We start from the raw sequence: 12119 nt of genomic DNA on the forward strand, positions 1-12119 counted from the left end.
ATTGAGGAGTTTCCGAAAATGACGTAAAAATACGACTGTAGTACAGAACTCTCTCTGCGCGAGTCTGACTCGCACTTGGCCGGTTTTTTATACATTTACTTAGATCTATAGTCTATAGGGCCCAAGGTTGTAGGATTCTTTCATATTATATGCCTTATTATATCCCTTGCCACTAACTCTCAAGCTAAAAGGAATTTCGATTTCGTAGCAGCAAATGCTATGCCATCTAAAATATTGGACAACTCCATCTCCCAGTGTTTTGCTCTTTCTTTTGATGCAAACAATGAGTCGGGATCGTCAAGGGAATGTGTGCATACTTTTGAATATGTTAAAAAGCTCTCCCACGTTTAAAGTTCAGCGTGACAAAAGGTATCTATATCGCAAATCGTACAAAAATACTCTAGGAAATAAATGAAAACTGAAATCCATAATTTCATCATGATCAACCCATCCTCGGCCCACTACTGATCACGGGGGTCTCCTCTCGGAGTGAGAAAGAAGCGTTTAGGCATTAGTCTGCCACGCTGGCCCATGGCGGATTGGCAGATTTCTCACACCTTTGAGAATATTATGGAAAACTCTTAGGCATGCAGGTTTCCTCAAGATGTTCAAAAAATTCAAAAAAACTGACTTCAATAACCACAAACACTAAAAAGCAAAGAATAATTTAATTTATTATCGAATATATTATGTAGTTATATAACATTTAATGCAGTTCAATATTAATTTTTTTGGAGTCGGTGCCAATGAGGTGCCAATGTAGAGTCACTCACAAACCATTATGATGAGTAGACGGTTTGTATTGGCGTTGACTCCAAAAATATGACTACATTAACTCTTGTATACATAACATTATGTGTGTACACGTACCTATTCGGTAATAAATTGGTGTTTGTGGTTATGGAAGTCAATGTTTTTTTTTTTTCGAAGAGTAATGATACCAAATTCTAAAGAATGCGTACTACAAGATAAGATATCATAATCAAAGCTATCCATATCTTAGCAATGATGTCGACTCAAACATCGACATACAGCTAAATAAATTAGGAATTAAATCCGTTTCATTCAGTTTAAATTCCCATTTTGCCCGTCGGGTCGTGATCGGGCAGTTGACAAAAAACCGGTCAAGTGCGAGTCGGTCTCGTATGCCAAGGGTACCGTACCATCGTAAAAGATAGACCTAACACCTTTATGTAGAACTCTGCAAGTTAATAACGGTCTGTGCCATCTATATGTGATTTAGTGATTTTTTTTTGTGTGATATAACCACAAATTCACGGTTTTAAGATTATTTCCTTTACTTTTGCTATAAGACTTACCTACTTGCCAAATTTCATGATTCTAGGTCAATGGCAAGTAGCCTATAGGTTTTCTTAGCAGACACGACGGACGGACGGACAGATAGATAACAAAGGGATCCGTTCCAAAAGTGAAGGTTCCTGTTTTTCCTTTTGAGGTACGGAACCCTAAAAACAAAGCAACTATTGGACATGCATCATTTAAAATTATATTCCTCGTACCTACATGGTTATCGTATTAGTGAGGCAAAGTTTATAATAAATGTCGATATATTTAGGGTTGAAACTTGTAACGGACATTCCATTTCGATGTTTTTACTTTTTTAGGCCCACGACACAAAAAATACCGAGGTTATGGCTTTGACAAGCTCATTTCTTCATAGCTTTGTAGTATCTGTATGGATGGATGGATTTCAATCTGTTTTCTTTTAATTGAAAAATGGTTACCTGGGTTCGCTCTTAGCTAGGTTTTGACGGTTTCTATAGATGGAGCCAAACCCTGGTCAGAGGAAATCCACGATACTTAACAGACCTAAGTAGGTATATTATGTTTAAACTAATATTTTCAGCTAATTTTCAAAGATCTTGTATGAAGAAACCGTACGTCATTTTCCCCAATTTTTCAGCGCACCCCATACAAAAATTTGATTCTTATTTGAATCTCAATGCTTTGAAGGCTCGCTCTACAAATTAATATTTTATTTGTGTCTGTAGTTTGACATGAGTTTGACATATTTTTCTAAAAATATGTACTTAGTTCCTAAGTTACATGAAGTCAATGATTTGTACTCAGAACATTTTAAATATCACTGTTTTTGATTACTTACCTACTACTATTCAAATAAGAATTAATCTTCGTAACCTGCATGTATGAAGGACTATGAAGGATCTGGAAACCACCGTGTTATTACCCCAATAAAATCAATAAATTTGTAGGTATTTCAGATTTTGACTGATAGATGTTGGGGTCCCAAGGTGCTGAAATGCACAATGCACAAAAGGACCTTGCACCTGGAAGCGCAGCTTTAGCAATCGGCAGAGGCAGGAGAAGAAGGAGAGTAGCATGGAGCCAGTGGATGGCGGCAGTGCAAGAGATCTATGTCCAGCTGTATAGGTCTATCGCTTGATGATGGCGTTGCTGATTGTAATAGTAGATTATGCAACATAGGGATAATGTAATGTCTTACGTCACGGGCACCTGGATAAATCCCAAGCGAACGAGGGACTCTAGAGTAACTCCCGAGCGTAGCGAGGGTGTTACATTTAGAATCCTGAGTGAAGCGCGGGATTTAGGGGTGCCCAAGACTAAGACAGCATTATCCCCAAGTTGCATACTCTGCTTTTCACACCTCGCAATCAAAATCAAAATCTTCGTATGCTTATATAGGTACCTACCTATCTGTCTTTAGAAATATAAAAATATAAATATACTTAATAAAAATATAATAATCTGTCTTTGGCATCGTAGCTCCTAAACTAATGAACCGATTTTAATTTAGTTTTTTTTGTTTGAAAGATGGCTTGATCGAGAGTGTTCTTAGCTATAATCCAAGAAAATCGGTTCAGCCGTTTGAAAGTTATCAGCTCTTTTTTAGTTACTGTAACCTTCACTTGTTGGGGGTGTTATAAATTAATTTACACTTGTTTAAGTAGGTACCTAAGTACTGTCTGCCGAGCGTTTAGCAAATGGATTCAGAAGTGTTCTGGTTCTCTTTCTTGTGGAAATAAATAGTAGTTGGCATGTCCATAGAGTGCCAGCCCTGGTATCGCGAACTCCCACCCAATTCTACTGGGCATCTGAATGATAGCCGCATTTTTTGTACGCTCACCATGTCACCAGGACGATTGTAGTCGGTTCCCTATGATTTATAGCTGTCCATAACACAAATACGACACAATATTATGCGACTCTTTATTTCTTCTTTAAGCCATATTAGTATTCCGCCAACAGGCCTGCGGTTTTGTAATACCGACTAAATGTTATTTTATTGGAATTTCAAATAAACATTTGTTAAGAGTTGCTTTGCTCCTATTTTTGTTACCCGACAGCTCCAAGGGGATGGTAATGTTTTTAATGATAACTATAATAACTAATATCCGTTAAGTCTGTACAACGGTTATACTTAGTAGTTAGCTGAAGATAATGGATGAACAGGAACATAACAAGAGCTACAATGATCCGGCTCGTTCAAACACTCCTTTTTAACCGACTGCGGCGCAGCCCAAAGGAGGGTTATGTGTTTGACCTGTATGTATGTATATATTCCTATATTTTATACACTGTGGAAACGTGGACTTTGCTTTGTCGAGAAGAACAGAGGTGTATTGCTGGAGGCGAATACTAGGAACTCATAGATCGAATTTCAGAAACAACAGTTTCACTAGTCCAGCCACTACTACTACGCCAGACCACCGACAAGGAAAATGCTCAGTCTTAAACAATTTTTCGCCTATCTTCGGACTTCATGTCAATTTTATATCGGGAGGTCATTCGCACATGTCAAGAAACATGTAAGTAGGCTGAAATCCATATAGATACTTATATTGATGTCGGAAGGCTGAAATGCATGGAAAGCCGACTGCGGCAAAGCCAAAAGGAAGGGTTATGATTTTAGTAGTATATGTGTTTATTTAGGTATGTATGTGTGTATGTTTGTATCCAGATTCTGTGTGTTCCACCGTAACGCTTAAATTACTGAGCCGATTTTGATGAATGAGGTGTCAATCCATTCGTCGTAAAGGTTACATTTTATACGAAAAAATTGACCTAACGGATGTTACATGAAAATGTTGCTGTGTCTTAATCCGTGTGTTGTGTTTGTAAGTACTGTGGTCCCAAATAAAAGAATATTTATTTATTTATGTAATTTTTTTTTGTTGTTTCTGTTTAACAGTTTTTTAAATATGACTGTACCTAATGAGTTGAATATAATAATTGTAAATAATAAATGAGTGTATCTAGTCAGGTTTAAGTTTGTGAACATTATGTTGCTTTAAGCCGGTACTTTTTGCTCGCCATTCATATTGTAATTAATTCTGGACTTCAATCAGCGGTGATGATGCTCCGTTGGCATATTTAAGGGGCTCATGAATTAAAACTGTCTCATTATGTTTTGCTAGGGACGTCGACGTCTTAATTTGTAAATAATAATTAAAGCAATTAGGCTTTTAGCGACGTTGCATTAACCCGTGTTGTGTGTTAATTGAGATTTTCTTCTCGTTATCACAAAGTGAGGAAATTTATCAATTTTTTTTAATTCCGATATATGTAAACCCTTGACTGCAATCTCACCTGGTGGTAAGTCACGAATCATAATCAAATCAAAATCATTTATTCAAAGTAGGTACTATTGTACGCCTTTTGATTGTCTGAATTGTTAGATTTGGATATAGTGGTGATAATTAATTACGTAAACTTAAAACTAAAGCTATGAGGGCTCCAAACGCGCCCAAGTCTGAGAAGTATGTAGTCTTAGATAAAAAAGAGCTAACTTCGAAGGTAGTTTCATTAAACACATTATAGGTATGTAGGTACCCCTTATTGGTAAAATGTGCGACATCGTCCCGAAACGCCAAATTGTATGGTGGCATGGCTTTTCTCGTAGGGTGGGTAGGTATATTAATAATTTTTAGCGCAAAATGTATTATTATTTAGACAAGTAGGTACTAGGTAGGTATGGTATATCAATGGCGTAATACAGATCTATTTACATTAAAGTCAATCTATCAATACAAAATCAATATCTGGAAGGGCGATTCTAAATCACTCATTAACTGTGTTCGTATTGCACAGGACGTTACAGTAATCAAGTAGTTCCCATGAATTCCGATATAATTCTAACGCCCTTTCAACACCGAGCTCACACGATTTGTTTATTTATATTATGGACGCCTTTCATCTAGTCTACGTGAGCAAATAATGAATGTACGCCATTGATATGAGTGATGAGAGATACGCAGTTGTTTAGAAATGTCTTGTATTGTGACACCATTTAAAAATTGTACCTGCTTTATCCATACTTCCATACAAATATTATAAATGCGATAGTGTGTCTGTGGGACGGACATAGGCTATTTTTTATCCCGGAAAATCAAAGAGTTCCCACGGGATTCCCAAAAAACCCATCTGTTTAACCGATGTGTATGGGTACCCAGGTAGCGTCCCTGTAATTGACATAGGCAACTTTTTATCCCGGAAAATCGAACAGTTCCCACGGGATCTTTAAAAACCTAAATCCACGTGGATGAAGTCGCGGGCATCCTCTAGTACAAGATTAAATAGCAGCAAAACCCGACTACTACTAAAACACATAAATATACATATGTAAAATGTAAAATGTAAAACACACATAAATACAAACCTACATTGACTGCTAAAATCATAGCCTTGTTTGTCTCTTGTTTGTCTTGTCTGTCTTGTTTGTCTGGTCTGTTGGGAGGCTTTATCCGTGGCTAGTTACCACGCTGTCGGAAAAGCCATGCTTTTAAGCGATCATACGAGGTATGTAGTTAGTAAAACTCGCTTCCATCTTAGACTGCAACATTACTTACCAGCTGAGATTGCAATCCAGGGCTGACTTGTAACGGAAAAAAAAATCTCCTTTCACTAGATAGACTCTGAAGTCTGAACCCACCTTGTCCGATGTTCGACTTTCACTCGAGTCCATGTATCTATGGTTACGTATATCAACGTTTGTATGACATATTATGAAGTCCCCTTGCTGACGTCACGCCGGACACGGTCAGATCAAAGACTTGCGCATGATTTATATGTATTTGTTAGACCCAATTATAATATAAGTAGGGAAAATTTGTGCATTTTCATGGTACTTGTTAGTTTAAGAGACAATCGTCCAAATCGCGGGCTACAAAGTCAAACTCAAGGGGCATACCTACAAATTAAAATACGAATGCTTTTCGATTCCAGTATTAGCGAGAGACAGCTTCAGGTTTATCATAATGTAGGGTAAACTACTTTTTAAGGAAATAATGAAATGATTTTTGGAAAGTCCACCCTTAAGAGCTTACGCAGACCAGGGACTAATATCTAATGAACAGACTGATAGTGGATGGACTAAGTGTGATATTGTACTAGATAGTCGTTTAATAGCCTTCATTTGACGCCTACCAGTGTAGGTGAAAGCTCGAGATTTTTATAAGTTTCACTAGCTGGTACCCGCGACTTCGTTCGCGTGGATGTAGGTTTTTTAAAATTCCCGTGGGAACTCTTTGATTTTCCGGGATAAAAAGTAGTCTATGTGCTAATCCAGGGTATAATCTATCTCCATTCTAAATTTCAGCCCAATCCGTCCAGTAGTTTTTGCGTGAAGGAGTAACAAACATACACACACACACACACACACACACACACACATACAAACTTTCTCCTTTATAATATTAGTGTGATAACTGTCGTGAACATCCCTCAGCAATACGCGAGGTATTCTTCATCTATTGTATTAATTAACAGGGCTCTCTTCGTCACTTACTCCATACAATCGCAGTCCCAATTTCATTTGAATATTAAGCAACCAAAATCAATGAAATTTTGCAGACATATTCTAGAAACTAATATCTGTGCCTGTGGTGTTTTAGATTTTTCTAAAAATATATAGTTTTAAAATTACAGGGGCTCAAAGATTTGTACATATGAATCATTAAGACCGCGTAACTGACGGACGCGTAACGGAAATCTGGAAAACTACAGGCATAGATAGGTATTAGTTCCCGGAACGTTTATACAAAATTCCATTGAGTATGATTGGTTAGTATTCCAATGAGAGACGAACTACGTTTGTATGGAGCCAGTGACGGAGAGACCCCTCTTAATATTTATTCTTATAAATATAGAAATAGCAGGATTTTGGGATGTTGCGTAATTAATTCACTTTACAATTTAGCAATTTTTTAATCAAGCTCCTGCAACATTAGTCCATTTTCTGAGAGCCGTCTCTTAAACTATTCCATACCTCTTTGATGTGTAATTGGGCAGGAGAAATTTACGCGGTAGTGTAATTGGCGATTGATTTACGCGCAAGGTAAACCAAGACGGATCCGCTGTACTTGTCATTAATGCCTGGGTAAATACCTCATAGTGCAAGAGCCATTCGATGATATGTTCAGGTCCTTTAAAAGTCAAAACATTAATTCAAATTGGGTACCATTTTTGATTGTCAATTGTTGAATTTGTAACACAATTACAATTAATTATAATTACGGGAACGTAAACTTAAAACTAAAGCTGCGAAGGTTCCATACGCGCTCAGGTCTAAGAAGAAGCCCACAACAAAATCAGCTGACTGTCTATTCTTTTTACCGTCACCACTTTAAAAAATCATTAACAGGGCTCTCTCCGTCACTCGTTTCATACAATCGCAGTTCCAATTTCATTTGAATATGAAGCAACCAAAGTCCATGAAATTTAGCAGACATATTCTAGAAACTAATATCTGTGTCTGTGGTGTTTTAGATTTTTCTAAAAATATGTAGTTTTAAAATTACAGGGGCTCAAAGATTTGTATGTAAATTTTTAAGACCGCGTAACTTTGAAACCGAATATTTTAACAGAAATCTGGCAAACCACAGACATAGATATTAGTTTCTAAAATATGTCTGCAAAATTTCATGGACTTTGGTTGCTTAATATTCAAATGAAATTGGAACTACGATTGAATGAAACGAGTGACGGAGAGAGCCCTCTTAAACTTATTAGAACTATCAAACATGTTAAACAACTCATTTCTAAGCTTTACATTGTAATAGGATTTTTTAGTAAGTTTGTGTTTTATAAACACTCTAAACTTGTTGAGAGACATCTCTTGTGTTCTTTTTTCTTTCTTTATACAACACTAAACTTTGTCAGAAGTCAGCCGGTCGATTACGAAAATACTGCATCAATCATCGTCACAATCTCAATTATCATTGTTATGTCTGGCTGAATTAATAACTGGATGGCTAATCCACTGAATTTGAATTCAGTGGATTAGCCATCCCGTTATCGAATTGGATCAGCGTTGCTCGGCCAAATCAATCGACCACCATGTACCAACACCATTGGGAATACTCGAATTGGGATGGTGATTATGTGAAAAATAAAATGTTTCTTAGGAATTATTAAAAATCCACGTCTGCCGATGGTTCCGAATTCGCTAACCATTTAAAATTATCGATTTAACCAAAAAAGTACTTCTTACGTCAAACGTTTATGACGTCACATCTGTGTATTTCATACAAGCTCCCTTATTAAGCAAGCGTTTTGACGTTTGATAAAAAGTAGCTGATATGACTAGTAGTCATCACCCCTATTCCGATTCATCATCACCATCATCACCATCAACCAATAGACAGCTGGACATTAGGTCTCTTGTAGGATTCCCACACATCATGGTTCATGGTCCAATAATTATTGGATTAAGTATATTGGATTAAAATCATTGAGAAATAATTTATTTTTGAAATTAGGTAGCATCCCTATTAACTGTGGTATTTCATTTTTAATGGCGTAGCAAATAAGGAACCATCTCTAAGACTATATAACATGTAAGCTCGTGCTCTTATTCTGTTTTGATCCTAATTCTAGTGTACTAAATTAGTGACATTTATTCCGTTTGCCGAGTTAAATTTGTCTACAGAACTTCCTAAGAACGAAGACCTTTGTACACAGTCAAGTTGTCCATATTATACCTACACAATATGCAAAAGTGTGTATCTCTAACTGTTAACTTTTCACGGCTTTTCATCCGCTTAACCATATTTTTTGGAAATAACGATTCTTATTAAGGTGCATTTACACATTCGCACGAGACGCGAGAGGGGACGCAAGACGTCTGTAGTCTGTACCTAACACAATCTCGTCTTGCACTCGCACAATGATGACAATAACAGCAAATACGGCGAACGGCGAAATAGGATGCGAGGGCAAGTATGTAAATGCACGATTTTTATCTTTCTATTATTTTTATCACGAACTTTTATCTGAGAAATAAATTTGACCTTTTGAAAGAGTTTCTGTACAAAAACTGTCAAACCTCAAATTTATTCGCCAGGTAAAAATTATTGGACAGTTAAAAATCGGTCCTAAGTGTATAATCATTTGATAGAGGGATACGCTGTTAATAAAAATCAAATATTATTTCTGTATTAAATTTTATTGCATCTATTCACACACCTTTCTGGAGAACGGTTTTAGACGTTGAAGCTAACAAAAATACATACATAATTATTATCATACAAACAAGGAAGTTTACCTAAATAACATAAATTGCGAAGTATTGTTTCAAAGACCCTGATTCTCTATGGCATGGATGAAATTAATTTTGTAATGTCAAATTTGACACCTTTTTACAAGAACTGTCAAATTTGACGTCAAAAATTATACTTGGGAGTCAACTGATATGTCAAAGAGAATTAAGGCTCTGGTTTTTATATTAAAGTTAACATTTAAAGAAAACTTAATCATGTCGATTAATCAACATTATATTTTTCTAACACACAACTATCATATGTATGCTTGGGTAAAATAACATTTCAAACGCAGGCTCTCGTGCGTTTTTATACTATGTCTACACTAGCGCGTTTATTGTAACCTCACCTCTCGTCTACAAGAAAGGTATGATTGAGAAAATTAAAGTATTTTCCTTCCATATATTGGTATGCTGAGAATTTAGAGCTAATTTCAATCGCCAAATAATGTTTAACTTGGCAGTTTTTACTTTCTGATAGTGTTTGTATTGAAAAACTGTCAAAAACTCAAAACATTTTTATTTAGGTATTCAAATAAAAAATGAAAAATTAACGAATATGGGACGTTTCGATAGTTTTTTATTGGACTTTCATAAGTTACTTGGAATTTGTCGATTGAAAAATCAGCCCTTGAACGCGTGAATGTAAACATAGTATTTTTTTATCTTATATTGAGAACCACGTCTGCCACCGTCTTTTTATATACATCAAAAGGATTTTCTAATACAGAAAAATTATTGCGTTTACCTTCCTTAAATATTTTGTTATCAGTATATTATTATGTATAATTACAACAGTGACATATGTATGTACAAAACTATAGACTCAATTTTGGACTTTCAGTCTCTACATGACAAAAAATATTTTACAATGTTGAGAACTAATAAAGGATTAATATAACTATACATTAATTTATTACAAATATACAAGGCCATTCAATTTTTTTTTCTTTCATTAATTATCTTAGCCTAGCACACCTTTAAGCTGGTCACGTTTCAATATCATCTATGACATTATATCTGAATTGTCTTTTTCTAAATAATCTTTTACTAAAGAATAGGTTTGACGTTTTGACAGTTTTTGTATAAGTAAACCAACCATATGAAAACGGTAAAAATTACATAACTATTCGTTTGTTGATATTTATTTCACGATTGAAAAATCTTTGAAGCTTTTAATCACAGGCACAATGCAATTTTGTGACGTTAAAGACACATCTTTATACAGGAACTGTCAAGACGTCACAAATTCCAGTTATGAGTGTGTTTCGATCATAACGTCATAGATTTTATGAAATAATGCTGCTTTTTGCTGAAGTACCGCAGCGCAGGCTGCTTTCTCTCATTTATAACGCTGCATTGCGATCCATAAGTGTGTGCTAGCCTTAGTGAGAAACGTACAAGTTTTTCGTTTAGTTTATAATATTATGATATGAAACAAATTACTAAGTTCATCATAATAATCATGGACTGATTAACTTTAAAGAAAGTTTCATAAAGGTCAGGTGATTTGACATTAGGCTTTTTTACTAAACTTATTGTGTGAAAAAATTCATTACCAGTGTTTCTACATAATCTATTTTCTATAGCTGTCTTAAAAGATAAACAAGTTGCTTTTCACAGTAAACGCTTAAGCGACGCTATATGCATGGCGCATAGGACGTTACTGTCACAAACTTACAATTAACCCGTAATCATCATCTACAACGCATCACCGGCTTACTACTGAACACGGGTCTCCGCTCAGTATGAGAAGGGTCTGGCATTTGGTAGACTTTACATACATTATGGAGATTTCTCAGGCTGTAGGCTTCCTCACGATGTTTTCCTTTTACGTAAAACGTGAATAACTCCGAAAAGTTAGTGCTCCGGTTACAGTCTCGGATCTTCCGGATTTTTTTTGCGATTTGTTAATATTTTAAGCCAGCTCAGAGAAGATAGAGTAGTTTTAAAGGATCTGTGATGAATGATATACCTATAATGATTATAATGCGTACAAAATGACCATTTAACTTTATGTGTCAATTAGCATGTCATAAGTACGATTTTCCTTATTTTATTCCTTATTTTAAAGGTGAACCGTACTTTGAAGTGCCAGTTGACCCATAGAATTAAAATGGCATGTGAGAAGTCATTTTATACGGACTATGCCTAGGAAATATTATGTCCATACCAAATCGTGGGTATATATCGGGGATAGGTAATTGTGAGTCATAGAAAGCTCAGTACAGAAGCATTGCTAAATTAAGCTCATTTCTATAAAGCTCCTATCTCAATAACATCAGTTTTTAAAGTCTTTATTTTTTAATTCCGGTTTTTCCACAATTAAATAATGTTTTTCAATAATAAACTTAAATTTCGACAGATTTCCAATACGAAATCTTTAAGACATCTTTACTAATTAGTCAAACTTTATTTGGCGATTAAAAAATCCCCCGTAGAGATGATTTTTCAATCGTTAAATAATGTTTAACCAAGGAATATATTTGATTATTTAACAGTTTTTGTATACACAAAATTCATCAGTTAATCAAATGGCGATTGAAAATCTGTGTAGACAAATCGTTGAAAAAATATAGAA

This window comes from Maniola jurtina, chromosome Z, assembly GCF_905333055.1.
Source record: "Maniola jurtina chromosome Z, ilManJurt1.1, whole genome shotgun sequence".
In the NCBI taxonomy this organism is placed as follows: Eukaryota; Metazoa; Arthropoda; class Insecta; order Lepidoptera; family Nymphalidae; genus Maniola; species Maniola jurtina.